Source organism: Neofelis nebulosa, chromosome 6 (genome assembly GCF_028018385.1).
Source record: "Neofelis nebulosa isolate mNeoNeb1 chromosome 6, mNeoNeb1.pri, whole genome shotgun sequence".
Classification (NCBI taxonomy): Eukaryota; Metazoa; Chordata; class Mammalia; order Carnivora; family Felidae; genus Neofelis; species Neofelis nebulosa.
The window spans coordinates 18063316-18078422 of record NC_080787.1 but is presented as its reverse complement, the minus strand read 5'-3'; the positions used below and the strand labels follow the sequence as shown (position 1 = coordinate 18078422).

The following is a 15107-nucleotide window of genomic DNA, read 5'->3' as shown; positions in this document are numbered from 1 at the left end:
TTAGGCAGATAGGAACTTCAGGAACTCAAGCACCTTCAGCTCCAAACAATTCTTATGCCAAAGATGCATATTTTGAGGTGACATATTCCCTTCGACAACATCTGCCACGTTGGCCTCGTGTACTACTTTCGAGGCATCTATCGGTAACGTTAACGTTTCAGAGTCGAGAGAGGCTGGAGGCACCACTCCTGCCTTGCTTTGTAAACGAAGAAGGAGAAGGGGAGGTTCCCGGAGGGAGAGGGCCTGCCTGAGATCTCCTCTTGGGGGCGGGGGGAGCCACTGGTGAAACCCACGGCGCCCCGTGACCCCCCGGGGCCAGCTCCACGCACTTCTCATCTCCAAGACAGACCAGGGAAAATAAGACATGGGAAAGACGAGGCGTGCGTTCAGCTTCCTAGGGTGCTGCTGGCTTCTGAAAGGGTGAAGCCACAGATGAGAGCAGTTCTCCGGGAAGGGGGGAGGAGAGCGAGAGAGAAAGAAATTGTTTCAACCGACGTGCTCTCTCGTGACCGCTCGCAAACAGCCGCTTCTTGATGAAACAGCGGCTTGATCAGGAGAAGCAATTCACGGATAACCATTTCAAAGGGGGTGAGGGGGTGGCTGGGTGGGGGTCCCACCACATCTGACCGCACAGAGATGTGGAAGGAAATACCGTTCCAGAAAAAAAAAAAAAAAAAAAAAAACCCAAACCTTCTCCTGTGCTTTATACGTTGAAAAGGTTTGACCGTAAATCCTCATTTTGACATTCATCCCAGACCCATTCTAGAGGCAGCCCACAGACTCAACAGGGCGAGAGAAAACGCTAAATCATAATTACCTCATAAAAGCCGGGCCTGTTTCTCTGAATGCTGGAGAAATGGTATAGCTTCCCCAAATATCATAAATCTATTGTGTTCCCTCCTGTTTTACTTAACAGTCAATTAATGTTACTGCTTAAAAGAATTACAGCCAGGGCCCAGAGGAGGGTGAGGGGAGGAGAGATCAGGTCTTTCAACTTTGACGGACACCTAAAGACGTGAGCGGAAGTGGCCTTCATTACAGAACGGCTCATTAGCAGGCTCAGCCGCAGAAAGAATCCTGCCACCGCACACGTCCATTGATATGATCTTCTTCTTATTAGCATACTGGAAAGGAAAACATTTTTCAACGCAATCTTGAGTCGGTTTTAATATCCTACAGGCTGACGCGGGACGTGATGGCGGGAGATGTGTCTCCTCTCCGGGAAGCCCTCCCGCCAGCGAGGTGTTTGGGCCACCCACGTGGCCCACGGAATTAGCGGGGGCCGTGGCATGGACCAAAACAAGGCAGGCTCTAAAGGGGTCTTGATGGCGTGGCCCCGACACGGTCTTGTGACCACACTGCGCGTTGCTGAAGGAAGACGGTAAAATGCCAGTTCTCTTCGCACGGGGTTCGCGTGCCAACCTTCTCGTGGAAAGGGTCCTATCAGCTGTCACCCTGAATTCTCAGCGAGGACCGAACCAGCTGGCGGGGGTCGCTCCCGGGCAGTGCACAGAAGCCAGCACGAAACGATGTACAGTCAGAAGCATGTAGGATCCAGCCTTACCTCCTTCTGGCCGTGGGCAAGGTGTATTCCTTGGACCCCAGTTTCTGGCTCTGGAAAAGGAAGGTGTCAGTGACCGCCAGTGAGTGGTCGACCAGGCAAAGCCATTCTAAACTTATCTAGGTGATTAGATTTGTCATCTGTGACTCTGTCTATAGTACTGTGAGTTCCGGCCAGGATGATATCCGAAATACGGAGTGACCACTGGGTCGTGGAAAGTATGGAATGACCACTGGGTCATGGGAACTAGGGTGACTGCCCGGCTGATTGGAATGTGGTGCAGTCACTGGAATAGTGACATGGCACACCCTCTGTGGGCCCGCTGAACGTCCACCCTGGTCCCTGGGATGGCCAAAGTAGTCCTGAACTATGGCTTTAGAAGAGGAAGGGAGAGCAAGACAGTGTGGACAGCCAGGAGATGGCTGAAAGGCAGACTATTGAAATGCAGAATATTGACTATTTGAATGGGGGACTGAAGAAGAGAGAACCAGATCGGGGCAGAGAACAGTGAGCGTGTGCTTTGGGGTCAGACTGACCTGGCTCAGATCTTCCCGCGGCCCCAGATGTGTGGCCTCCCACAAATTACTTAACTTCTCTGAGCCTTAATTTTCCCATCTGTAAAATGGAGATAAAGTGGGGTGTCACATTCGAGACAAAACTAAGCACGTGAGCCCAAGTATAGAGCGTATTGAAACTTATTCCTGCGGTGCCCGGGTGGCTCAGTCGGCGAGGCGTCCGACTTCAGCTCAGGTCACAATCTCACAGTCTGTGGGTTCGAGCCCCGTGTCGGGCCAGTAGCCTGCTTTGGGTTCTGTGTCTCCCTGTCTCTCTACTCCTCCCCCACGCACACCCTGTCTCTCTCTCAAAAATAAATAAACATTAAAAAAAAACCCACCTTATTCCTGATAATGCTTCCAAATGCCTATAAAATTTATGTCCCAGATCATCTTTGAGTGGGTCTAACATGACCACATTTTCCTCTAACAGTAGAACAGATGAAATTCTCGGCCTCAGTTTATGGGCCGTTTTGGATGCGTCATAAATACCATCACCGAATCACTCTCAGTGTTGTGAGTTGCTAACAGCATGCAAGGCATCCTGGGAACAGAGAGCGTTTGAGTGAACTCACATCTCCTGCGCACTCTGGGGCCCAAGTTCACGGAGAGGAACTGGGGGCAAAATCATTTGCATCAATTATATCAAATTCATTCTCTCTTTCTCCTGAACCTCCATGCCTCCCTCTCTGTGAATGTACACAGCTGAATTTATCTAAGCCAAATGCCCGCGTTACTCGGCCACTGTAATTAGATACACATCTCGCACGACGGGTGTGAGGAGTGAGGAGTGAGAGCTGGTGTGTATTCAATCAATACGAAATACTACTTTCCTCACTCACTTTTGAAGAAGCCCAAATGATGACAGCTTTTTTTAAAATATGACATTTCTTGTCCAAATGGTTTCCATAAAACACCCAGTGCTCATCCCAGCAGGTGCCCTCCTCAATGCCCATCACCCACCCTCCCCTCCCTCCCACCCCCCATCAACCCTCAGTTTGTTCTCAGTCTTTAAGAGTCCCTTATGGTTTGGCTCCCTCTCTCTCTAACTTTTTTTTTCCTTCCCCTCCCCCATGGTCTTCTGTTAAGTTTCTCAGGATCCACATAAGAGTGAAAACATGGGGTATCTGTCTTTCTCTGTATGACTTATTTCACTTAGCATCACACTCTCCAGTTCCATCCATGTTGCTACAAAGGGCCATATTTCATTCTTTCTCATTGCCACGTAGTACTCCATTGTGTATATAAACCACAATTTCTTTATCCATTCGTCAGTTGATGGACATTTAGGCTCTTTCCATAATTTGGCTATTGTTGAGAGTGCTGCTAGAAACATTGGGGTACAAGTGCCCCTATGCATCAGCACTCCTGTATCTCTTGGGTAAATTCCTAGCAGTGCTATTGCTGGGTCATAGGGGTAGTTCTATTTTTAATTTTTTGAGGAACCTCCACACTTTTCCCAGAGTGGCTGCACCAGTTTGCATTCCCACCAACAGTGCAAGAGGGTTCCCGTTTCTCCACATCTTCTCCAGCATCTATAGTCTCCCGATTTGTTCATTTTGGCCACTCTGACTGGCGTGAGGTGATATCTCAGTGTGGTTTTGATTTGTATTTCCCTGATGATGAGTGACGTTGAGCATCGTTACATGTGCCTGTTGGCCATCTGGATGTCTTCTTTAGAGAAGTGTCTATTCATGTTTTCTGCCCATTTCTTCACTGGATTATTTGTTTTTCAGGTGTGGAGTTTGGTGGGTTCTTTATAGATTTTGGATACTAGCCCTTTGTCTAATATTGATGACTGCTTTTTAAAAGAATCAGGCCAATCCTGTTGTATGGAAACCCAACCCTCATCCAACATCTTTATCCTTGAATGTCCTTGATGGTGATTGCTATAGACGGAATGTGTCTGTCTAGAATTTGTATGTTGAAATCCTAACCCCCACTGTGTCGGGAGGGGGTGGGGGCCTTTGGGAGGATGAGGCAGGAGGGTGGAGGCCTTTATGAAAGGGGTGCCAGAGAGCTCCCCCATCCCCTTCCATCACAGTGAAAAGACAGCCATCTATGAACTAGGAAGGGGGCTCTGGCCTGACACCAATCTGCTGGCACCTTGATCTCAGACTTTCCCATCTCCAGAGTTGTGAAGAAAAAGTTCTGTTGTTTATAAGCCCTCGAGTCTATGGTAGTTTGTTACAACAGCCTGAATGGGTTAAGAGAGTGCCAAGTAGTTAAAAAGGACAGAAACAGGAGGAGAGGGAGAGAGGACAGAAGAAGGGAGACCACTGAAGAGCATGTCAATGGAGAGAATTTCAGGAAAGAGGATACCAATGGCTGGTGCAGCTGGGGAGATGTTACAGCTCCATTCTATGGGAATAGCAGCTCATCCCGATGAGTTATTTATTGATCATTTCCTCTCCTGTGGACCAGGCACTGTACTCGGCCTTTTCATGTGTGATGAAAAAAAAAAAATCAGTATTTATCCATAGCTTTGTCCCTTTCCACCTGTCCAAAAGGATTCTGTGCCTCTCTGTTGGTCCTCGAATCTCTGGTTGCAGAATCGGCATGGAGCGCAGAATGGAGAGAAGCCGTCTGGCCAGAGTGATGCACCTGCTAGAAAGGACAGCGTTTCCTGTGGAAGAGAATTCAGCCAGGAGGTGAGAAAAGGTGTAGGGTGGGAGACTGAGGTGGAGCAAACAGGAACGTGGGCTTGAGATGTTTGGGCGGTTTGGAAAAATGGGAGAGAGATGTGGGATTGGGGAGGAGACAGTTACCAGGAGACGGGGGAGAGAAAGCTTCTAGGGGACTGTGCAGGTGACTAGGAATAAACCCCATGTGAAGGCAGCAAAATTCTAATTAGCCTTTATATAAATTTTAGCGACCACCATTCTTCCTTACTTTAGTAGCTTGCTTTAAAGACTCTATCATTTTGGGGGTGCCTGGGTGGCTCAGTCGGTTAAGCGTCCAACTCTTGACTTTGGCTCAGATCATGATTTCATGGTTCATGGGACTGAGCCCCACGTTGGACTCCACCCTGAGTGTGGAACCTGCTTGAGACTCCCTCTCTCCCTCTCCCTCTGCCCCCTCTCTCCCCCTCGCGAGATCTCTGTCTCTCTCTCTCAAAACACAAAATCTACCATTTTGTAGTTTAATTCTTTTGTTCCACGGTCCACAATGTCTCTTCCATCTTGAACCCAAGATCTGGTTGTTCTTTGGCCTGTTTTTCACTTTTCATTAGTAACCTGCTCAGGTCAGTCTCAGAAATACCAATTTTTAAAAATCCATAGAAAATTGCTGTAACGAAACAGACCTCGCCCTGCCCAAATTTAGCACACGCCAAAATGGGAGAACACACACGGGCTTTTCGACGACTTCGCCAAGCCTTCTGTACAAGTTGTGTTCTCCCGGCCTGAGCTGTTCAGGGCACGGCCGCTCTCCACGAGGAGCAGACTCATGACACAGAATTGGTCAAAGCAGGCTGGTTCAGCAACTTCTACTCCAAGGAGCCCGCCTGCCTCCGGAGCATCTCCTATCTCCAGAGGTGTGAAGACAGAGGCACGTCTACAGCCCCGAAGTTTCGTTCGAGACGAGGAACTCTGGAATGGATGTGGGGGGCCAGGGCCGCGGTCACAGACATGGGGCTTGGCTGCAAATTAAACAGCCCGTCTGCAGAGACCTGAGTCACCAGCAGAGGTTGCAAATTATTAATACCCAAGACGGTGCCTCACCAGCTGAAGCTGAGCCTTCCCGCCAAGGGGCTCACCCCCACCGAGAAAGGTGCGAACGAGAGAATTAATCAGGGATTTGTCCTGGGGAGTCTCAGCTGCTCATTTCCTTCTTTCCAAAAAGCGAACGTGACACCCGACATCAAGTCATTCAAAAAACTTAGGGCATCTGGCAAGCCCCGGATTGGAAGCTGGCTTGGTTGTTTTCACAACTAACAACTTGCAAATATACCCTTCTGAAATCTTGGATTTAACTTTCTTTCTAAAAATTTTTTAAGTTCATTTCTTTATTTTGAGAGAGAGACAGAGAGAGAGAGAAAGAGAGAGAGAGAGAGAGAGAGAGAGAGAATATCAGCACGGGCCTCTAACTCACGAACGGTGAGATCATGACCTGAGCTGAAACCAAGGGTTGGACACTTAACCCACGGAGCCACCCAGGCGCCCCTCGGATTTAACTTTCTAATGATGCCAATGCCTCAGGGTTAACTGACTAAAAGTCTTTCCTTCGCCATTCCCAAGTAACCCTTTTGATCTGTGGGATCCCAATATCTCTTCCGGGCCCGTTCACACAGAAATGAACAATCACTGTATTTCTGAATCCTTAAGAAGTTTTCTTTTTTTCTTTATAAATATCGACTACCACGGGGACCCAGGGCTGCAGGATCAGGCACAGGTAACGGTATATGAACACTGCACCCATATTCAGAGGAAAAGGGTCGTAAAAAATAGGCAGACGGGCAGTGGGGTCCTGTTATCCTGTGATGGGCACTGCTAAGGTACTAAGGGGTACGCTCGGAATCCCTGTGTCATTTCCATCGCTTTTCACGTGAGTATGTGTCTTATCACAACCTCCTCCGGGGAGATGTGTCTGCATCCACTTCCGAGCTGGGGAGGTCCCCCCGCCGCCAGCTTCCAATTCCTTTTCTGATACGAAAGAGACAACGGGGACAGGAGGGAGGATTTACGGTAATTCTTTGTGTCCAGAAGTCTATCATGTTCCTGGTGTTTATTGCACCATATTAAGAGATTACGATGTTAGGTGCCCTGCACCCTAAGCTTTGTTTTGTTTTGTTTTGTTTTTAAGTGTTTTGTCTTATTTCCCATACCCACTGGTGGACTTCAGGCACGGGCCCATCAGGCAGCCGGGAGTCTCTAAGTGGACAGCAGGAGGGGAGCAGGCAGCGACAAAAGACAGCCCTGCGGAGTGGGTGGGCATTCCACATGTCCATCTCAGCACACTGGCAAGTGGTGCCCCCTCCCAACCCCCGCCTCCCTGCCCCTGTGCCTCCATGGGGAATTACATTTAGCTTCCATCATATGGTGACGCTCGATATTTTCTGAAATAAGAGTCGAGACCGTGAGTCGTGTCACTACTATTTCCTCCTTGGACTGGTTCCTTAGCCTGATCTTTACAAGTTGCAAGGCCTGGGGAACCTCAGAGGTGTGGACCGTCATCTTAGTTCTACCGACTCTGTCACTGCAAACCTCTCCTGGTCTTTCCAGAGGTTCGTGCATTTTCCGTCCTCCTATGGATGCAGAAAAGAGTTCATCTCAGCTAAGCGGTCCTATGTGCCCCCGAGTGAATAATTCTGTTAACCTTTACTCATGAACTTCTTCTTGACCTTTCTCGTCATCTTTTTTGGCTCCTTCTGTACTCAGAAAATTAGGCCAGTGCTTCTCAAGATCCATTCTAAACCACGATGATCTCATTTTGTTCTGTGTTTCTGATTAGCACAAAATGTCTGCTAGCCTCTAAATTCAACTCTAAAGTTGAATCTAAAGTGGGACTAACTGTGGCCATTTGATACATAACTGTATTAATTTAATCTACATTACTGCTCCCATAGCTAATATTTTTCTTGCTATAAAATTACAGCTAGAAAAAAATTAAGAAATCTAATCAGCCAGGTCTCCAATCTCCCACCATGAAAACTGAGGGACACGTGGCATTCTGTAAAAGATCTAGACTTCATCGGTTTAGGGCATGTTCTCTCTTTCCTCTGCATGGTGTAATGGCAAAACAGAACGAAACAACACGAAAACATTGGTCTTGAGCTCTTCGTTCATTACTTTTGTCTTCAGGACCTCGGGCGAGCCATTGAACCTCCCTCTCTGTCCCCATTTCCTCATGTATAAGATGCCAGGGTTTTCGAAAAGTTTCCTTTTTAGGCGTGGAAACCTCTCTTAAAAGAAATCTTAGGGAGAAGCACAATGCCTATAACAGATAAAAGCAGAGATTCTCTGTTTGAAGCAGGGGTGGTGAGACTCCCTCACTTAGATCCCTCTTATGCAAATTTCACCCATCCCCACCACCTTTCAACAATTTATGGTTTCACATACAAGCATAGCTTTGGTCTGTGTGTGCGTACGCATTCGCCGTACCTCTTTTTGGTAGGGTACACATGTAAGCGTGTCTTTATGTGGGTTTATATAGAAGAAACCCAAATTTCCCGCAAAACGGCTTGAAATCTACGTCTAGGAATGAGAGCAGACGTCGCTAGCCCTTTGAGTCATAAGCCTAACACAGAACGGCCCCCCCGGAATCTCTGCCCTCACCCCTCCCCAGGAGGCACCGTAGACGTCTCATTTATACTCCAGCGGCTTCCCTCCCTCGCCCACTTGGCCCCGTTGTCTCTCCTGCGGGACACCAAAATCCTTGGCGGTGGCCCTTGTGTCCACAGCGCCACCAGACAAAGTTGTCTCTTGCCGGTTGATGGTTCCACACATCACTGCTCTGCTGAGCAGTGGGCGATACGGCTCTTCCATTATAGACAGTGCCCCAGGAGGCAGGGCAATTTCTTGATCTTGGCTCCTGGGTCACAGTGGCCCCAGTGCCACGAGCACTGACTGGACCAATGCCCCGCAGCCTGGTGGGAAGGATGCCCCCTTACCCACTCTCACATTGCCACCGCCTCATAGGACTCCAAACAGGTGGTGAGTGAGTACCGGCCCGGGAGACACATACATCTATGTGACAGATCACACTCTGCAGAGAAGCGCCCTTCCCCTAGAATGAAGAAGTCAAATTCTTTGTGCCTGGTTTAGTTCTCCCTTAATGTTCTCCCAGGAAACTCCTCAGCTCCCATGCAAATAGACTTCAGGTCCCCGAACCCCAGCTGACCCATCCCGGGCTCATTCTGAGACCCTTGGCACAGACAGGTGGATAATTCCAGGTGTGGTTACAAGAGCATCTCCTTGTCAATATAGCCACCAGCTGGAGGTCTCGGCTTTTCTCTCACAAGTTTTCGTTTCGGAATGCACGCAGAAACTCTTTACATATAATAGGTAGACATTACGTACCTAGGTTTTTAGCTGAAATCGAGCTGGGAACCTTGCAAACAATCACGCTATGCATCATAGGAAGAGGCTTTAGGTGTCCAGCAGCAAAGTCTTACTTTGCTACGCAATGACACGATTTTGATGTTTGGCAACACAAATAATACCTGTGACTAAGAAATCTACTTAGGTTAGTATTTCCCAAAGAGTGATGTGGACACCCCCCCCCCCAACCCCGTGCTATGAGATTCTTCAGAAATAAATGCCTGAACAAATTTGGGGGACTCCGTGTCCTAGACCTTACAAGGTCACAGCATGCTTGACAGACTCGAGATTAGAGAAATAGTGAGTAAAGCAGCTTTTAATTTTTGACAGTGCGTTGTTTTTTAGATACACTGGCAAGAAAACTCTCTAAAAAAAAAAAAAACTTGACGCTTATGAATAGTCCTCAGAAGTAACGTTTTATGGAGTGCATTTTGAGAAAGCTAGCTTAGAATGTGAAATATCAAATCGGAAAACATTTCAGCTCTGCGGCCATATGGTCTGTGTTCCAATAAAACTTTGGTTACAGACACCAAAGTTTAAATTTCAGATGATTTTCATGTATCGTAAAATATTATTCTTCTTTTGACTTTTGCCAGCCACATGTAAAATTCCAACCAACATTTAAAAATGAAAACAAAATCCTAGTTCTAGGGCTGGACAAACATGAGCAGTGAGCTGAATCTGACCTGCAGGTCCCAGGTTGCCAGTCCCCCGCTCGGCAGCCGTATCACCTAGTAAAAGAACTGAATGTCTATGTGGATACCAGACCCAGAGTCCCCAGAGCAGAACTTGTCTGTTTATCCCCCATTTGATCGCCATGCTCAGTTTGCTGCCTAGGACTGTGTCAAGCTATAGGGTACATCTCATAAATATTTATTAAATGAAAGAATAGTCACCAATTCCATTTACCGGTCAAGAGCATGGCCAAAATTTAGTTTGTATTGGCCCTGATCACTGGATATGTCAGTATAAATGGCAAATAGGAACCCATGACTCTGATGTGTTCCATGCCAACGAGAATGTCACACCTTTTTGAATAGCATTTGATGACAAGCCCAGGTTGTCGCAGCTGCCTGGTATACAGATCTGGACCATGAATGATCAGACAGGCCAGCTAGAGTAAAACTAAATGCGTTATAAAAAGTTGCCCTGTCTTTGCAAGACAAGAATTTAGATCCAGGGGCAATGTCTGGATCAGAACATGTATCTGTTTCTAGATGCTTCTTTTATTCACAGCTGCCTTTTTGCTTGCTTCCTGGAAAGGCTGCTTCAGGGTCCCTCACAGCATCTGTTTGTCTCCATCGGTCCTACCAAAATTCACTGCAACGAACCTGCCTTCTGGGCTTACTCCGCAACCTTAGCCTCTTTCTGGGACCGTCTTGTCCTCTGGAAGTTTCCGTTGATAATACGGAGTCGTTCGTCGGATGACGACTTCCTGCCTGGCCGTGGCCCCATCTCCTCACCGACACCCTCCCTAACGAACTCCAGGTCTGCTCAGCGTCCCTTCCTCTGAACATACTGACTGATCAGTTCATCAATTCGTTCATTCAACGGGGGCTTACCGAGTGGCCGGTATGTGCCCCATAAGATGTTGTAGCCTAGAGATAGGAAAATGGAAAACAAAACCCGAAACTCCCTGCAAAGAGTCCCCAGCTCAACAGAAGAGCCAGAGACACAGATAGTGAGAAGGACTTAGATCGCACTGAGGACCTCTCTGCTAGGTTTTAATCACACACAGCCTGGCACACCTTCCGTACCTTTTTCAGGGGCTGAGTCTCTTGCTCTCCAACTGGTTATAGTTTCTCAAGGGCAGACACGATGGCCTTTGTCTTTTTCACCTCAAAAGCCCCTAACAGTGACTCCTTACATAGCAGATTGTCCCCAAGCATCTGATTGATTTCGACACCATGAACAGAAAAGCATAAACAAGCTGGAAAATAGACATTGCAGACTTTATTTTGCAGTTTCAACGCTGAACGTTTGGTTTCTTCGTGACTTAGGTTCACCCAGACTTTTGCGCTCTTGGTGAGCAGGGGCCCCAAGGGCAGGAGGTGGGCGGAAAGCAACGGTGGAATCGGGACCCGCTCCTGGTGCCGCAGGACTGGTAACAGAACAGGAGCAGACAAGAGAGTATGGGGGGGGGGGGTGAGCAGTTTCCTTGATGTCCCAGCCTTTCTCTCATGACACAGGCCAGTGGGTTTGGTGGCCCGTCAGCTACTGTGGACCTCAAAGGATTCACTTCCTGGATATCCCCCCCCCCCCTCATCCCAGCAGGAGGGCCCTGAGGACCGGATCCTGCAGAAGGGCAGGTGGTTACACTTCTGTTTCTATAGGAGTTTTCAAGATAGCAGAGTAGTGTGGATGCAATGGCTGAGCCAAGCTGCGGAGCGAGACCTCCGACAGCAGCGACCCTGCTCAGCCCCTGCCATCACGAGAACCAACCATACGGCCGTGTTGTCAGCACAGGTTCGGCTGGTCTTCGGGCCTTGGTTTCGCACGGAGCGGAGGTAGAGGCCAGTGGTCAGGATTTGGAAGGAAGAAGGTCTTGCTTTCGTGTCTTTCTGTTACCCGGGTCAAATGACTATTGTGAGCCTTAGTGTTTGCCCTTGTGAATTGGGGAAAATCGTTATCTCTTGCTGCTGTTGCAAGATCGCAAGAGAGAGTCTTTGTAAAGGACCAGGCACATGCTTCACAAATGCAGCCAGTAAAATGTATTACCTTCTTCCCACGGGTCTGGTTCCCCCAGCACCCTGCTCACTCTCGCCCACTGCTGTGTGGGGGGCCTCCTCACTCCTGGGGCCGTCGTCCTGTGCTCTGCAGAGTGAACCGGCTTGATTCACAAGGGCACCACCCTGGGGCTTTTGGGTTTGACTTTCCATGGATCTACTAAGGGCTTCGCCATCTCTCCTTCCATTTCTCACCTTCGTGCGCTGTGGTTCCAGATTATGATGTCTCCTGCCCTTAAAGAATATGGGGCTTGTGTTTTTGTGTCTTGTTCTCTTTCCTGTTTTGGAGCAATTCTGGGAAGAAGAAGAAGAAGAAGAAGAAGAAGAAGAAGAAGAAGAAGGGCAGAAACATCTTTGCTCTGTCCTCTAAAAACCTGGTTAATCTCTCCAGATGTTTCGATGAGCATAACACATAATAGGCTATCTTAGAAATCAGAAGTATTCTTTCCCCCCCCCCCACACCTCCTCCCCTAGGCCCTTAAATACAATGAAGCACACAATAGCTGGCTTATTTAGTTTCCTCCCATCAGCATATTCCTCCCGCCCCGTCCCAAGGCTAGGGTTCGCCTGACTTGGAGGAAAGGGGCATGTGATCCGAGTGAGGAGAACATTACCACAACCCAGCTGCCCTTCTGACCAGGAAGTGTCAACACCCCAGGCTACCAGCTCTCGTGTTGTATTTGATCATAACCAAAGGCAAGGTCCTGGGAGGGAGCAGGACCTACTTTGGGCAAGAAAGGCACGCCTAGGTTCAGGAAGCTGGTGGGGTGGGACTACCCCCGGAAGAACTTGCAAAGTCACCTCTGCTCTCTTCTGTTGGATGAGAGCCCCGGGAGCCCTTCATTCCAGTAACGCTTCTTATATGAATTGTGTAAGGCAGCCACTTAATTTGTACTTAATCCCTACTGTTGATATGATTCTTTCTATTTTATAAAGTTCTTTTACCAGGGCTACCAAGAGCTGCCTCTTGGTTACATTTTTTTTTTTTAAAGACTCAAGCGTTCCCCCCCACCCCAGCAAGGATGGAGTGTGCAGGTGGGGAAATAGTCTTTGTACAACACTTGCATTAATATGCAACAGACAGGATCCAAGCCCCTTGGGATTCCACAGTCTTGATAATTTATATTTACTTTCCTCTGTCCCATTGAAGACCCTGGCTTTCTTACAAAATATCTCACTAACTTTATTATTATTTTTTTAACGTTTATTTAGTTTTGAGAGACAGAGTGCGAGTGGGGAAGAGGCAGAGAGAGAGGGAGACACAGGATCCGAAGCAGGCTCCAGGCTCCGAGCTGTCAGCACAGAGCCCGACGCGGGGCTCCAGCTCACGGACTGTGAGATCATGGCCCGAGCCAAAGTTGGACGCTTAACCGACTGAGCCACCCAGGCGTCCCATAAAATATCTCCTTTAAAACTCAGGTAGATATTATTGTTTCTATTTTACAGGGGAAGAAAATGAAGTTCAAGGAGTTTTCATGACTTGCCCAAAGCCACCCGTCTACATAACAACATGGCTGAGACATGAACCCAAGTTACTCTCGTGTCAGTTCCCCTTGACCATAGGGTATTAGTCAGGAGGCTGCTGTCCTGTCGGACTCTTGATTTCCGCTCAGGTCGTAATCTCGTGGTTTGTGAGATCCAGCCCCACATCAGGCTCTGTGCTGACAGTGCAGAGCCTGCTTGAGATTCTCTCTCTCTTTTCCTCTCTCTCTGCCCCTCTCCTGCTTGTGTACTCTCTTTCTCTCTCTCTTTCTTAAAAATAAATGAATAGGGGCACCTGAGTGGCTCAGTCAGTTAAGCGCCCAATTCTTGGTTTCGGCTCAGGTCATGATCTCCTGGTTTCGTGGGTTTGAGCCCCGCCTGGGGTTCTGTGCTGACAGCGTAGAGCCCGCGTGTGATTCTCTCTCTCCCTGCCCCTCCCCCACGCGCACTGTCTCCCTCTCAAAATAAATGAATAAACTGAATTCTTTTTTAATTTCACAAAATAAAAAACACAATAAACACTAAAAAAAAAAGAAGAAGAAATGGACCATACTTGACAAAAACAAAACAAAACAAACCCGAAAAAACCTGAGTGCCACTAACTGAAACACCTAGGATTGAGTTCTCTCCAGTCTGGGTGATTTGCCCCCCAGGAAGCAGGTTTCCACCGTCTCTCTCCTGTATTGTCTTTATTTAGCTGATGGCTTCTGTCCTCATGCTCATAAGCTGTCTGCTACTCCTTGAAGCGTCGCATCCTTATTTGAAGAAGAAGAAAGAAGGAGTTCCCTGGGGCCGCCTTACCATCTACCACAGACTGGGTGGGGCAAAACCATAGACGTTTATTCTGCCAAAGTTCTGGAGGCCAGGAGTCCAAAATCAAGGGGTGGGCCGGGCCGCTTCCCACCTAGGGCTCTGGGGAAGAATCTTTCCTTGCCTCTTCTGGTGCCTGTGTCGCCAGCAACACTTGGCAATCCTTGGCTCGTAGATACATCACCATAACCTCTGTCTTCATCTTCAACCGGCCTTTTCCCCTCGTGTCTGCACTTCTGCGTTCAAAGGTCCCTCTTCTTGGAAGGACACCCGTCATATTAGATTCAGGTCCCCATCCTCCCAGCAGGACCTCATCTTAACTCGATTACCTCTGTAAAGGCCCTATTTCCAAATAGGGTCACATTTATAGGTGGTTAGGAATTACCTGGGGACACTATTCGGCCCTGCACAGAAGGATAGAGAAATTACCAGAAGGCTTCTCCCATGTCATGCGGCCACGCTAGCTGCCAAGGAAGCTCCCAGAATCAAACAGAGGTACGTAAGGGAGAAGGAAGTTGGAATGCAGGCAGGACAGGTGGATCGGAGGTGACTTATTATGTAGTTAGCGTCTCTGTTTCAAGTGCAAGGAACTACCGTCTACTGAGATCATACGATAGCCTTGGCACTTACTAGGGCCTTTATGTACATCATCTTATTTAATCAATATCGTGCGTCCTTCCTGCGTGTCTCCTTACTGGATTGTCAGCTCAGTAAATGAGCCATCAGCCCAGAGCCTGACGCGGGGCTCGAATTCACAGACCGCGAGATCGTGACCTGAGCTGAAGTCGGACGCTTAACCGACTGCGCCACCCGGGCGCCCCGAGAATTGGTATTTAAAGAAGCTAAATTCAAATTCTGAAATGGAATCTAGGGTTATGTGCTCTGCTCTCTAGAACCACAGCTGGCAGGCACACCTTTCTGTTCCCAGTTTTTA

General features: G+C 48.3%; 1 pseudogene; it reads left to right on the top strand.

Moving 5' to 3' along the window:
* LOC131515246 (heterogeneous nuclear ribonucleoprotein A1-like) overlaps window positions 1-15107 on the top strand; it is a 192984-nt pseudogene that overhangs the window by 139737 nt on the left and 38140 nt on the right.